Here is a 12,311-nt window from a genome sequence, read left to right on the forward strand (position 1 = left end):
ATGTTATACTCTTGTAGGGTATCGAAACTCAGGTTTTCAACAGGCTAAAAGCTTACTCAAAACATGGGTGAAGGAACTTTCCTCGGTACTATGAGCCGTTCGTACCTCGACTAACAGGGCCACCGGTGAAACTCCTTTCTTTTTAGTCTATGGAGCAGAAGGAGTGCTTCTGACTGAATTGCAATTTGGATCGCTTCGAGTGAAAAGTTACTTGGAAGAGGCACAAGAGTAGTTACGAGTGGAAGATATCTCTACTCGAGGAGTACCATGCTCGAGCGTCCATTTGAGCAGCTAAAGTATCAACAAGCATTGTGTAGATATTAAAGTCAAAAAATCCAGCCTAGGAGACTCACTGCTGGGGATCTTGTTCTACGAAAGGTGCAGAAACAGACTGGACGCCATAAGTTATCACCTAAGTGGGAAGGACCCTACCAAATAGTTGAAATCACTTAACCCGGATCAGTATGACTATCTACTCCAAACGGTGAAGAAATAAAAAACTTGTGGAACATCGATCAACTCCGATAGTTTCATTCATAGATAAGGCAGGTTAAAGGTAAGTTGGTTACATTTTAATCAGACTAACTATCCTATTACATATTTTTCATTTTTGACATGATAGCTATTGCAAAGTTGACAGAAAGGATTCGCCTAGCTCTTGCAAATAGTGAGGGTACACCACCTCCAAGAGTTCAGAAGTATGTGGACCCCTACTTGCTCTCGAACAAGTTGAGGAACCTCTTTTGCTCCTCCTGGGGGCGACAACTGATCGCCCTGGGAACTGATCACCGACTAGCATAAGGGCCAGGGAGAGTGGCCGAGGCGAAGACCCTGCTGGAGCTACTGACCAGCGTCGGCGATGCTGAGTGACCCTCTGTTGGACGCGGAGGCGATCTAACGGTTGTTGACAAAGAAGATGATTGTGCTTTCTTCACCACTGGAGGCTTGAGGGCTCCATCCTGAAGACCTCGTCAGCGACCTGGTCGATGATCTCATCAAGATCACCACCATCCTCATCTCCTCCTTGTGCAAACCACTTTGCTAACTCAAGCGTCGTTCGCTTCGTGATATCGGGGTTGAGGAAGCACCGAAGGTGCTGAGTGAAGGGTTGATGTCACACCTAGTTTTAACGGCCAAAACCAGATACAGCTTATGTGTGCCCAGGAAGTTCATCACATATAAGGACGTCATAGGCGAGTAACAAAAGCAATACTTTAACGTATAATTGTTCAACTCTTACATTAAATACTTCACCTAAACAACTCTAAAAAGCTAAGCAATAGCAACTAAATTACGGCAATGGGACAAAAGCATCGACGATCAAGCACTCCACAGGAACTAACCGGAAGACACGCTCCTAGAACACCATGTCATCATCTTGGAAGTCTTCAAAGTCTTCTACTTAGCATCATATATATTGTGGGAGATAGCAAGGGTGAGTACATGAAGTACTCAGCAAGTGTGGGAAAATAATGATATGTAGGCTTTCAACAAGAATGTGCTAACACATGGTATATTTGCATAAATGCAAGTAAAGAAAATAGTTATGTATTTGAAAAGCATTATAAAGTTGTTAAGTGAATGTAACCCATACCACCCAACAACTAAACATCCAAGGCTAACCATCTCATAAACCATAACCGACTAGTACCACCTATACTATACCAAAACCATGACCATAACCATACCAACAACCAACTCATCATGTGAGGATCCAAGTCTCTCATGATCATGAGCACGACTGGTATATCATATTTTTACACTCTGCAGAGGTTGTACAACTTTTCCATGAGTCGTGATTTCATCACCTGCAAGCAAATGACTAAAGTCTCCATGTTGCAGTGTTGGCCAAACACTTTTCACACTTTCGGGGTGTGTTGCCAGGAGATCACTACGAAGCCTTTACAAAGAATCCACCCAGTATGTGTCACCATCACTTCAGGTTTCACCGCCAGGGTTTACGCGAGTCTAACTCTTAGCCAGAAGTCCCCTCTTGTACCTTGTGGAATCTAAGAATTAACGTCCCTCATCCATACCTCCGATCTGGCCCACACAACATTGGGAGAACCCTAATTAATCAACTAAGCCTACCCATATCAGCCTCGTGATTGTATGAAATGTCTTGATTATCGCTCCATGAACCGGTCCTTATTTAGGTCACTTGAGCAAAGACTAAACCAATGACATATCTATGGTTACCTTCATAACCACCTATTTGCTCAAGGCCTAAGGTTCCATATTGCTATGTCAAATTCATCATCATTTTAACCATCATTGTTATATGTTCATTACTCAAGTATATGACACTTCCTAATATCTCAAAAGAATGGCTAAGCACATCTACCCACAAAAGACACCTAACCGTAAACCATCTAGGTTCCAAGGGATGATAAGGGAAAACTAGAAAAAACCCTAACATAGGTGACTACCCATCATATTGACAGCCACTGCATGCAATTTGTAAAATAAAACATTTGAAAACATAAGCTCAAGATGATCAAGGACACTTGCCTTCTCCTTGCTGCTGCTTAGTGTACTCTAACTCTTGGTCTTGACGTTCCTCAAACTGATCTGGGGCATTGACGTCTAATCGCACAATTACCGACAAAGCACATAAACAAAACACACTAAAAACAATACACAAAACAAAAGAACAATAAGACAAATCCTATCTATAAAGCTATAGCTCTGAAAAACGAATCTAATGGGACAATAATCACTGAAAAAGGAGCTAGGACGCAGAAGTTATACTAAAAACAAGTTTAGAGTTTATTTTATAAAAGAAAAGGACTAGTTTGTAATTAAGAGAAAGTTTTAGGGACCTTTTTGTAATTTAAGAAAAAGTATAGGGGCTAAAGTGTAAAAGATAGGGGCTCTTTTATGATAACAGGAAAGTTTAGGGTCTTATTTGCAAAATTACCAATTACTATAATTATTAGATTTATTTTTGTATTGAAAAACATGGATTTGCTGACCGAGATTGATACGTCAGCGATATCGGTGATCTGAGGTAGCGGGCTGACGTGGCGAGGATGTTGACTAGGATTATGAAGGGACATATGGCGACTTGTGATTGGATGCTGAAGGGGTAAGGGCTGCTCTAATCTGGGCCTTAGGTTTCAGATCCAATGGCACAGAGGAGAAGGGCGGCCAGAGGGGAGGCACATGGCGACAACCAAGGGGCTCATGGCGACGGATGGCCAAAGAAGTCGCCGGACGGTGCTCCGGCGCACGGAGGACGACGATGAGTGGCAGATCGGAGAGAGAAGGGGACGGGGCCTCCGTTTTTGGGGCTTACCTCGTCAGAATGGCTCTGGAGGAGGCTCAGCGACAGCATAGATGGCGGATGGGCTCAGGTGAGGCGATATGACACGGGAGCAGCTCGGCGGCGAGGATAGACGAGGGGCGGCAGCTATGGTGGTGGAAGCTCAAGATCTCGGCGAGAGGCTTCGGAACTCGACGAGCTTTAGAACTCGAGATCTTGACGAGATATAGGCGGGCTCGAGGATGTGGGGCGGCTCGGATCTTCAAAGGCGACGACGTGAGTCAAGTTCTACTCGGACTCGGGGGGGGGGGGGGGGGGGCGAGATCGAAGCGAAGACGATGGGCGCGGGCGTGGGAGGAAGGCGGAAAATGGCCGGGGCGTGGGGGCTTCCACGGGCGAGTGGGAGGCACGATAGTAGGTTAAGGAGTTAGACTAGCTCGGGCGTGGTCCAGGCAGGAGGGAGGGGTCAGGCCGGGCTGGCGGCTGGGTCAGCTGAGGGAAGGGGAAACGGGCCGAGAGGGAGAGAAAGGTTGGGCCGGGTGAAAAGGAAGGGCTGGGCCAGCTTAGGGTTTAGGATTTTCCTTTTGTATTTTCCTTCTCCTTTTCTTTTTTTCTTTCTATTCTGTCCTTTCTATTTCTATTCTAAAGAAAAACCAAAACAAACAAAGCCAAATAAAATCTAACAAAAACCAAATAAACCCTATACACCTATTTCCAGCATGAATGCATTCAAACAAATAATAACCTTATTTAAATTTGAATTTGAATTTAGAAAATAGGCTTTTCCCTATTATAATTATTTAATCTATCATGTAACCTTGGGAAATTTTAGAAATTTGAGAAATTTGAAAATCAGGGTGTGACAGTTGATGACCTCCGAAGGACTTTTGGTTCCCTCTCCTCCCATACCTCTCACTCGATTCCTCTCATCGGCAAAAATGATGATGACTCCTAGCGGAACAATGGCAAGAGGCTTTGGGGGTGAGAGATCCAACTTCTTCGATTTCTGGATATTGCTTGGGAGACGACGGTGGTGCGGAGGCCATGGTTTCAAGTTCTATGAATGCTACTGAGCAATGTGCAGGGAAGAGAAAAAGTAGAATCGGAAATGAATGGCTTCGGGTTCCCCCTATTTATAGTCACAAAAACAGGTTAAATGGAAAGGTTTGGAGTCGTTAAGATCCGATAACGACAGTTAAATTTGCGAGGCTATATTGGGTGTGCGGTAGTTCAAGGCTGACACGTTGTGTGGAAGCCGAGACATTGCCAAGGTATTATGACACATCCAATCTCTGTGTAGAGGCATGTCGCGTCATTATGATACGTTAAATTAGAGGTTGCAGTGAAAACGAGCACAAACGGGAGTGTGTTTTTAATTTTCACCTACCCGATTGTTCGAATTCACTAGATGACCATAACATAACCATATCAATACACTTGAAGGTTACGCCTTCGAGCATAATGGGTCGATGCTTACACTCTACTCTCCAGTCGATCCAGTTATCAAGCAGAGAATCAGAGCTACATCGCATAATTTTGATACTTATACTTCCCTCTTTGTTTAGTTATCAGGCTAACCAGAGAGCCAAGACCTACATTGTTTAATGTCAGCACTAAAGCTCTACTTTCTACTTGAACTCAATAATTGAGTGAAGAGTCAAGGGCCATGTTGGTTATCTTTTGATGCTACAACTCTACTCTCTGTTTTGATTATCACATCAAATAGAGAGTCAGAGGCTACATCTCATACTTTTGATGCTGCAGCTTTACTCTCCACTTGATTCAGTCATTGAGCAAAGAGTCAGGGCTACATCATATACTTTTGATGGAACATGTGTTGGGGCACGCAAGGTATGCTCTGAATAGATACGACGAGAGCCCCACTCATAAGAGGAGGCTCAAGCATGGAGAGGAGCTTGTGAGTCGAAAGGAGAGAGCGAGAGAAATATCGTTTGTGTAATGGGAAAAAACCACTAGGATCCTCTCTCTCCCCCCTTGGTGGGCATATTTATAGAGAGAAGAGGCATGAGAAATTACCGGCCTACCCCTAAGGTATTATGTTACAATCATATGCCTAGAGGGGTATTTTTGGCATTTCACCCCTTCACATACAAGTTGTGGCTAAGGTACTATGACAGCTATAGTAATACCACAGTGCACCATCTAAATATCTCTAGGCTGGGGTATTCCCCCAACAGTACCCCCTCATTTGTGGCTCTCAGGTTACGAGGGGCGAGCGGATAATCAGAGAACTAGCTCCAGCCGCACCTAGGTGTTAGGATACCCCGAACAACTTCTCATCCTTGTAAAACCTCTCGGCAATGGCCGCAAGTGGCAGCAATGAGGTTTGATGGAGATGACATGGTTTGGAGCCCATGATGATGCTCGATAGAGGTTAGATTGGTCAGAGCATCACGATGAAGCAGGGGGAGAGTTGTCGACGGAGCTGAGGGGCATGATGGAGGCAGAGTCATCTGGAGCCCTCGACGGCGGAAGCCGAAGGCGGAGTTGATGGCGAGGCTGAGGTAGCCTGCTATCCCCTTAGCGGTGGATGCCAGGGGTGGAGTTGACGGTGAGGCTGATGGGTGTGACGGGGGCAGAGCCGTTCGGATCCCTCAGCGGTGAAAGCCAGGGGTTGAGTAGACGGCGAGGTTGAGGTAGCCCGCAACCAGCTCAACGGTGGAAACCGGAGGTGGATTAATTGGCGAGGCTGATGCAGCCCACTACCCCCTCAGCGGTGGATGCTGGAGGTGGAGTCGACGGTGAGGCTGAGGGGTGTGACAGGGCAGAGCCGTCCAGAGCCCTTAACGGTGGAAGCCGGGGGCGGAGTCAATGGTAAGGCTGAGGTGAAGTGGGGCCATTCGGAGCAAACATATTCCAAGTCCCACTCAAGTTTGTTGGAATCTCAGCTCTTGCATTGTTCCTGTAATTGTTTGGAGAATAATTACCTCTCTAGCATGAAGGGTTTTGCCTTCAAGATGCCGGAGTGTTTCGAACATAATGTGTTCTGACAGGGAATAGCACAATTATGTAACTTGTGCAGGATCGACCAATCCTTTTGGCTCCTTGACTCCCCGAACCCCTCACGCTTTTCAGCCATGAGCGGGCGGAGGGCACGTTCTATTAGTGCTAATGCCATGGTTTTAGCCGAGGCAGGGAAGCTTCTAAGACGATTGTACCATGTGTATACCTACGTATGTACATACGTACGCACATATGTATGTATGTATGTATGTATGTATGTATGTATGTATGTATGTATGTATGTATGTATGTAGGTATGATGTATGAATGTATGTGTGTATGTATGTATGTATGTATGATGTATAAATGTATGTGTATATGTATGTATGTATGTATGTATGTATGTATGTATGTATGTATGTATGTATGTATGTATGTATGTATGTATGTATGTATGTATGTATGTATGTATGTATGTATGTATGTATGTATGTATGTATGTATGAATGAAATTATAGTGTGTTGACTTTCATCTTATAACTTTGGTCGTACCAACGCTTCGTTTGTCTCCCTTTCTTGACCCCTTTGCACTTTGCGGCCGCTAGCGGCTGGAGGATGCGATTTTTTAGGGGCGCTTAGTTGTGTTAGTTGGGGGTAAAACTGAATTCTATGTTGGCTAGCAGTTTGCCATGACCGACGTATTTTTTTGGAGCATAAGGTGTTAGACCTCTCCGGCACAAAGGCTAGGCCTTCAAAATACCGTAGAGTCCTCGCGGGTCCGGCACGGAGGCTAGGCCTTGAGGATGTTGGAGGGTGCATGCCGCAGCCGTCACGGAGGTTGGCTAGGCCTTCAAGATGACGGAGGGTGCATGCCGCAGCCGTCATGGAGGCTAGCTAGGCCTTCAAGATTACGAACGGTCCAATGCTGATCTGGCATGGACTCTTTGCCTTAAAGATGCCGAAGGGTGCATGCTGTAACCGTCACAGAGGCTAGCTAGGCCTTTAAGATGATGGAGGGTCCAATGCTGACCCGGCATGTAGGCTTTGCCTTCAAGATGCCGAAGGGTGCATGCCACAGCTATCACGGAGGCTATCTAGGCTTCAAGATGATGAAGGTTCTAACACTAATCCGGCACAGAGACTTGCCGTCAAGATGCGAAGGATTTTGCACCTCTCCAGCACGGAGGCTTTGCCTTCAAGATGTCGGAGGTTTTTACACCTCTCCGGCATAGAGGCTTTACCTTTAAGATGCCAGATGGTTTTGCACCTCTCCGGCATGAAGGCTTTGCCTTCAAGATGCCGGAGGGTTTATACGATAGGTCTTTAAGACCTCTCCGCCACCAAGGCTAGGCTATCGGTAAGGAGATTTTTAAGACATCTTTTAGTGCAGAGGTTTTTAATGCATCTCCATCACCGAGGCTATGCTATCGATGAGGAGGGTTTTGATGTCTATACATTGTTTGAGCAAAGGCATAACTTAAGCTAAGTTTGGTACCTTACTGTTATCGGTGAATAGCTAGTTGTAGTATAAGTTATGACTAGGTTGGATAGCTATTTTTAGCATATGCTAAACTAAGATATAACTTAAGTTTTGCTATCTACTGTGAATAAAGATATGACTTAAGTTTTGCTGTTTACTGTTGTTAGTGAATAGCTAGTTACAGCATAAGTTATGACTAGGTCATATGGCTATTCTTAGCGCATGCCAGGCTAAGGTATAACTTTAAGTTTTGATGTTTTACTATTGCTAGTGAATAGCTAATTGTATTAGAATGCCATATAAAGGTCGAAAGTAAATAGTGATGCTGAACTTGAGGCAACAGCAGTGGGGCGTACCTAGTGATCAGTAGGAGTTCAGGCATGTTACCTCAGGCATGCGAGGCTACAGTCCTATCGGACCGGAGGTGGAGCCAGCGAGGCCAGAGGGGCTCGCGCGTGTCTGGAGGGGGTCCACCAGTCTGGTCCTTGCGAAGGTGAGTCTCATCCACTCCTTGCTCCTAGGCCCACTCAAGGTCCTCTTTCTGGCTCCTGAAAATCAGAGAAAGTTGTGCGTGCATGCATGCATATATCACAAAAAACAAGAGCTACACACAGACGTGGCATTCATGGCCTAATGCCCTGCTCCTTTTATGTGTGAGGAAAAGAGTGCATGCCTGCTAAGCATTAAATACACATGCTGTGCTCAGACGCCTGGCACATGTGTGCCAGTCATCGGGTTTTTTTGCCTGTGATGGGCATGACCATGCACCAGTACTACCTTGTAAAGGATATGCATGCAAAGAACATGCACTAGCAGGGTAACACATACCTTGCAAAGGAATGCATGCAAAGACTACGCGTTGGTGGTCTAGCACGTACCTTATTATATTGATTATGCATGTAGCCAACCTGCCCCATGCGACACAGGATTCTAATCCGCATTGCTGCTGATAGGTTGCAGGGGCAAGCTAGCTCGTTCGAGCTCCTGCGACAGCAGGCGTAGCTTGAGGAGGTGGGTTTTCTTGGCCGACGAGAGCAAAGGGTGGCAGCCGGAGTGTGGCCTCTGTCGAGGCAGGCGGCCAGAGTGAGGCCCCCAGTGAGGAGCTCGGCCCCCGAAATGGAATATGGCCAGAGCACCTCCTCCGGCGAGTAGCTCGGAGCCCATGGAACGTGCATGCATGGGAAGCTTAGTGCAATGATGAAGGCTAGCAAGAAACAAACATTAGCCAGTCTAATGCATGAGCACCTAGGTCGAGGACATGAAGCTCCGGTGGGGAGCCCGGCTCTGGGTGAGTGGCCTCTGGGTGAGGCCTTCGGCTCGGGCACGGAAGGTCTTCGGAGAGGTGCACGAAGGGGTTTCCGCCATGCGAAGCTCGGCCCCCGGCGGAGAGTCGACCAGAGGGTAGCCCGGCCGGCGCAAGCGCTTAGAGCACTGCCTGGCCTCTAGTGAGTACGCACGGTCTCTGATGAGGTGGGTTGGAGCTCCGACTTTGGCACGGAGGTGGCCAGAGCCAGAGGAAGCCTTCGGCATGGCAGGAGCTTAGATGAGGTCTCTAGCATGGCAGCGAGCCAGAGGAGGCCCATCCATAGTCGGAGGCTTCAGAGCTAGTGTAGGTGACACTGGAGTGGAGCAGCTGGGGGCTTCGGAGGCTGGTGTAGGCGACGTTAGAGTGGCACAGTTGGAGACATTGGAGCCGAGGTAGGTGACGCTAGAGTGGAGTGGCCGGAGTCTTCAGAGCTAGTGTAGGCAACACCGGAGTGGCACAGCTGGAGGCATCAGAGCTAGTGTAGGTGACTCCATAGTGGCACGGTTGGGGCTTCAGTGCAGTCGTGGCCGGAGACTCCAGAAGCTGGAGTAGGCGCGGCTTGGAGGCTCTGGTGTAGTCGTGGCTAGAGACTCTGGAGGCTGGTTTAGGTGTGGCTTGGAGGCTCCGATGTAGTCATGGCCAGAGACTTCGGAGGCTGGAGTCAACACGGCTTAGAGGCTCTGGTGGCCGGAGATGGGCACTGTCAGTAGCAAGGCAGACGAACTCCGGCCGTAGAGCGGAGTGGGTTCTGAAAGCTGGACGGAGCTTTGACCGTGAGGTGTTCCTCTCATGTGTATTCAATTTGTAAGCTTCTGTGGTGTGAGAAGTGTTACCTTTCTTCTTTGTGTGCATATGCTTGCATGTGTGTTCATGTTGAGTCTGAGTGTTAGATTCTCTTTAGTGCTTGCATGTGCTCCTTGAGAGCTTGTGTGCTCCCTGTTTGGTGCCTGACCCAACAGTGAGTGAGGAGGGCTCTGGTCGTCAGCATGAAGGGCTTTGACAGTGATTGCGGAGGGCTCCGGTAGTGAGCGCGGAGGTTGTCCGGCAAGCAAAAGGGCTCCGATGAGGCTTCGGAGTATGGCAAGGCATGGAGGTGTCGGAGGTCGGTGAGACTGGAGCTCGTCGAGGTCGAAGTATGGCGAGGCTTCCGAGTTTGGGGGAGGCTCCGGTCTGGCCAGGCTTGCCCATCGTCCAGCGTATCTCGGAGCACCCATCCTCCGACATGGTCTATGGCGACGGCGCATGGCACTCAGCCTCCGGAGCGACCCGACGGATAGCATGCTGATTCAACTCAAGGACCTATCAAAGCTAAGCACACGCTCGAGGTTGTCCTCGGCCAGTTGCATGCATTTGTTAGAATATGCATATGGTAGTACGACAACCCATAGGAGCTAGTGGCCACAGTAAAGGTGCATTAAATGTTTTGATACGCTGACATAAGATAAGCTTGCTAGCGGTAAGAAAACATGGGTACCGCAAAAGTTAAGAATTATCCTCCCATACTGTCCACATGCATGCTACTATCTCTTCTGCGTATGGTAAATAAAATATACTACTATTTCTTACATCATGAGAGTAAATATCCCTTGGTCATGGTGTGAATGCAAAAGCTTTTGTCAAGTGTTGCAACGTCATGCTCTGCTGTGGACAGTGTGTGCGTTAGGTGGGATAGTCTGTTTTTTACTAGCCTTCCGCTCTATCTCTACCACTACATGCACGGTGGAGCATTTATAACCTTATCTCGTGGTATTTAAACGGGTCTACTCCATTTTTCATCATTATCTTTCTAGCTTGGGCGTAGATCTTTGGTGTTAATAAACGGAGGTTTCCAACGCCCAAAAGCTGACAGCGACCAGGTGGAGTGGACGCTTGTCGAGAGAATCACACGTAACGATGAAAATATTAGCAGGAGTACTAGCTAGTCCACTTGCAGGTCCAACTGACCACCAGCTGACACTAGTAATGAACAAGGTATATCTAACTGCTGCATAATAAATGGGTGCTTGCACTTACCTTGTGCAAGGAGGTTTGCATGGGTTTTACCTTTTCTTTTGTTCTCACATTGGTTAGCCTTCGCTCGAGGCCGGAGGGGCATGGGGAGCCACACTCGTACGTGCTTTTCCTCTGGACAATCTTGAGAGCGGCTCGCAGCACGCCACAGTCGTTGTTCACACTCGCGTGGGCCGATGCAAGTGTGGGCTCTTCACTCACAAGACGCCAATGGGGCTATGCTCACGGAGTGGTGCTCACAGCTGCATCCTCTTTATCCTGGGCATGTTTAGAGGGGTCTAAGAGGCCCTCGTGTTCTCTCCGGAGGGTGGGCAAGGGCGTACTCTGGCTTGCAGTTGTAGGTGTAACCAAGTACGGGCTGGCGTGCGCGTACACATGCAGTTTTGATCACAACTCGCTCGCACAGAGGGCGTGGTCGCTGCGCGTGCATCAAACCGCGCCTAATCGTGTGGTGACGGCACATCTGGGCCGGAGGTATCTTGCACACCAGCGTCTTATTCGCGATGCTTGGTGCTTTCTCTCTTTTTCTCCTTCCGGCAAGACTCTTTGTTCGCATCCCCACAGATGTCGCATTGTTGGGGGCACGGAAGGGCGTTCCCCAACAGATACAATGAGGGCCCACTCATAAGAGGAGTCTCAAGCTTGGAGACGGAGCCTGTGAGTGGAAAGGAGAGAGAAAGAAATATCATTTGTGTAATGGGAAAAAACCACAGGATCCTCCCTCTCCTGCCCTTGGAGGGCATATTTATAGAGAGAAGGGGCAAGGGAAATTACCGGCCTACCCCTAAGATATTATGTTACAATTATATGCCTAGAGGGGTACTTTTGGCTTTTCACCCCTTTACATATCATGGGTGGCTAAGATAATATGACAGCTATAGTAATACCATAGTGCACCGTCTAAATATCTCCAGGCTGGGACGTTCCCCCAAAAACATGTATATTCTTTCTTACTCTTCGTTCAGGAAATCTCCTCCTCGGCCTGAGAGTGTGGGGTTACATAGTAATAACAAGTTCTGTAAATACATATTTTTTTTTGCAAAAGTTTATCTAACTTTGCGTCGACTGCATTGGATAGAATCAATAGATGCATGTGTTGGGTCGATGATGAACAACTATACCTCATAAGGTATAATAGCACAAGAGATTGTTAGACATCTCTCGTTTAATGACCAACAAGGTTTTGAAGCTCTAGTCGATCTCAGGTGTGTTCTCCATCGAGTTCAAGTTTGCCCGTTGGTCAAAATACATGAGTTGGCTAAAAGTTTGCAAAAATCATCGTGTTT

The sequence above is a fragment of the Phragmites australis genome, chromosome 10 (genome assembly GCF_958298935.1).
Source record: "Phragmites australis chromosome 10, lpPhrAust1.1, whole genome shotgun sequence".
In the NCBI taxonomy this organism is placed as follows: Eukaryota; Viridiplantae; Streptophyta; class Magnoliopsida; order Poales; family Poaceae; genus Phragmites; species Phragmites australis.